This window comes from Cyclopterus lumpus, chromosome 11 (assembly GCF_009769545.1).
Source record: "Cyclopterus lumpus isolate fCycLum1 chromosome 11, fCycLum1.pri, whole genome shotgun sequence".
NCBI classification, from domain to species: Eukaryota; Metazoa; Chordata; class Actinopteri; order Perciformes; family Cyclopteridae; genus Cyclopterus; species Cyclopterus lumpus.
Window position 1 is genome coordinate 5,384,324 of NC_046976.1, and position 3,626 is coordinate 5,387,949.

The following is a 3,626-nucleotide window of genomic DNA, read 5'->3' on the forward strand; positions in this document are numbered from 1 at the left end:
AGAGGTCGGCTGTGGGTCTGGGACGTCCTGGGTTAACGAGTTGGTTGATGTCCACCCTCAGCTTCCTCAAGAGAGACAAAAGCCCAGAGGAGTCCTGCCCTGTGAGACACAAACACAAGAGATTAATATTTTTTTACTCAACTACACAGTCTTAACATTGTTGTGTTGAATCTGGCCTCCAAAGATGGAATCGTATGACTGATACTTCTGTAGTCTTGGAGAGGGATTACTTACTCAGCCCACTGAAAGAAAGGCGACCGCCGCTCTCCATCTGGTCCTGTGGTCCTCCGTCCTTCTCATCTGGTCCTGTGGTCCTCCGTCCTTCTCATCTGGTCCTGTGGTCCTCCGTCCTTCTCATCTGGTCCTGTGGTCCTCCGTCCTTCTCATCTGGTCCTGTGGTCCTCCGTCCTTCTCATCTGGTCGTGTGGTCCTCAGTCCTTCTCATCTGCTCGGTCGTCAAGGAGACCCTGGATGTTGCTTCTTGCGTCACGGCCATCGATACCTGAGTAAAAGAGACTTGGAGACTCGTTAGTAGTTTTTATCACACATCTGTCTGGTTCAGCCACCTTCACCTAACTAAAAAAATAAACAGAGAGACTCAAATAAACACCGGGAACAAATCTGATTTAATGCAGAGAATACAAGCACAGCTCCTACTGCAGTCGTACAGAGACCGGATAGTTCGGCACCCCTTACTTCCGCAGCACCTCCAACAAAAACCCCAGAGGAACCCAGATGAAAGCCTTCTCTAAGTCCACAAAACACATGTAGACTGGTTGGGCAAACTCCCAGGACCCCTCCAGTAGTTTCGCGGTGGTAAAGAGCTGGTCCACTGTTTCACGACCGGCATGGAATACGCACTGCTCCTCGTAAATCTGAGGTTCGACAAACGGTCGGAGCCTTCTCTCCAGCACCCTGGCATCAGCTTTCCACGGAGACCTGAGTAGTGTGATACCCCGATAGTTCGAGCACAGTCGAGAAATGTGGAGTCGGCAGGGGGCGCCCTTTCCCGGACCCCTCCCACCGACTCCAAGAAGGCCGGATACTCTGAACTGCTGTTCGATGCATAAGCCGTCGATGGGAGTCTGGACTCCCAAGTCCAAACTCCGAAGTACACAAGTCCATACTTGGTGTACTTGGTATTGAGAAACCTCTGGACATCCCTCTTCTTCTTTGTGGAGAAGCTGAGGCCTGACGTGGAGGGTGGAGACTCCTTGTAGGCCTCTTCTCTGGTCCTGTTGGTGTAGGACCCGAGGCCTGAAGTGGAGGGTGGAGATCATGGTCGTTTCTCAAAATGCGTTCTCGTCTGTACTTGTGAACTTGTGAAAGATCATGAGTCTGTCAAGTTGTTCCAATTCAAAGTTCCCGTCTAGCCAACCACGGTCCAAATACCCGGATGTGACTTGCTCCGCCTACTTTACCGGCGATGCATCGTAAATGAAATGTCCGTAGCTGGGACAGCCAAATATCCCAGAATGCATTTTGCACCAGCAACAGTGAACAAATGTGGAGAAGACAACAGACAACTGAAAGTTACATTTTGAAATACTTACTTTATGATTTTTTTAGGTGAGAAGTTGGTTGTTTAGACATCAAATCTGTGATCGGTTTGTCAAGATTCAGCCTCCTTAAAAATGTGCTCCGACGATTTGGTGGTTTGATGGTAAAAATACGTCACAGTGAAGAACCGGAGTAAACTCATTAGCAATTTAGGAATGACCGTACTGCGTCCTCCCGTCGATGGGAGTCTGGACTCCCAAGTCCAAACTCCGAAGTACACAAGTCCATACTTGGTGTACTTGGTATTGAGAAACCTCTGGACCTCCCTCTTCTTCTTTGTGGAGAATCTGAGGCCTGACGTGGAGGGTGGAGACTCCTTGTAGGCCTCTTCTCTGTTCCTCTTGGTGTAGGACCCGAGGCCTGAAGTGGAGGGTGGAGATCATGGTCGTTTCTCAAAATGCGTTCTTGTCTGTACTTTACTCTGGTGGACTTGTGAAACATCATAAGTCGCAGTAAAAGTACTGTTCCAAAGTTTCTAATTGCAGAATGACCGTACTGGGTCCTCCCGTCTCTGGATCTCCAAAGTACACAACTGGGGGCGGAGCTTCTTCAGGATGTTCGCGACTAAAACCTCTGCTACAGGATGAAACCTATTGCCAACCCCGCCAGACGCGAGGGAAGGCTGTCTGGCGCTTTATCAGTCCTGCCAGACATAAAGGTTTAAAATCCTGCAGCAAACAGGCGGTCGGTCTCAATCCGAGTCGCCGTCCTCATCCCACTGCCAATGTGTTCTGATCGAGGCCTGACGTGGAGGCTGCAGACCATGGTTGTTTCTGAAAATGTATTCTTGTCTGTACTTGTGTACCTTTTTAGGTGAGAAGTTGGTTGTTTAGACATCAAATCTGTGGTCGGTTTGACAAGATTAAGCCTCCTTAAAAATGTGCTCCGACGATTTGGTGGTTTGATGGTAAAAATACTTCACAGTGAAGAACCGGAGTAATGAATGACTGTACTGCGTCCTCCCGTTTCTGGATCTCCAAAGTACACAACTGGGGGCGGAGCTTCTTCAGGATGTTCCGCACTAAAACCTCTGCTACAGGATGAAACCTATTGCCAACCCCGCCAGACGCGAGGTAAGGCTGTCTGGCGCTTTATCAGTCCTGCCAGACATAAAGGTTTAAAATCCTGCAGCAAACAGGCTGTCGGTCTCAATCCGAGTCGCCGTCCTCATCCCTCTGCCAGTGTGTTCTCTTTGTGGAGGATCTGAGGCCTGATGTGGAGGCTGCAGACCATGGTTGTTTCTGAAAATGCATTCTTGTCTGTACTTGTGTACCTTTTTAGGTGAGAAGTTGGTTGTTTAGACATCAAATCTGTGGTCGGTTTGACAAGATTAAGCCTCCTTAAAAATGTGCTCCGACGATTTGGTGGTTTGATGGTAAAAATACTTCACAGTGAAGAACCGGAGTAATGAATGACTGTACTGCGTCCTCCCGTCTCTGGGACTCCAAAGTACACAACTGGGGGCGGAGCTTCTTCAGGATGTTCCCGACTAAAACCTCTGCTACAGGATGAAACCTATTGCCAACCCCGCCAGACGCGAGGGAAGGCTGTCTGGCGCTTTATCAGTCCTGCCAGACATAAAGGTTTAAAATCCTGCAGCAAACAGGCTGTCGGTCTCAATCCGAGTCGCTGTCCTCATCCCACTGCCAGTGTGTTCTCTTTGTGGAGGATCTGAGGCCTGACGTGGAGGCTGCAGACCATGGTTGTTTCTGAAAATGTATTATTGTCTGTACTTGTGTACCTTTTTAGGTGAGAAGTTGGTTGTTTAGACATCAAATCTGTGGTCGGTTTGACAAGATTAAGCCTCCTTAAAAATGTGCTCCGACGATTTGGTGGTTTGATGGTAAAAATACTTCACAGTGAAGAACCGGAGTAATGAATGACTGTACTGCGTCCTCCCGTCTCTGGGACTCCAAAGTACACAACTGGGGGCGGAGCTTCTTCAGGATGTTCCCGACTAAAACCTCTGCTACAGGATGAAACCTATTGCCAACCCCGCCAGACGCGAGGGAAGGCTGTCTGGTGCTTTATCAGTCCTGCCAGACATAAAGGTTTAAAATCCTGCA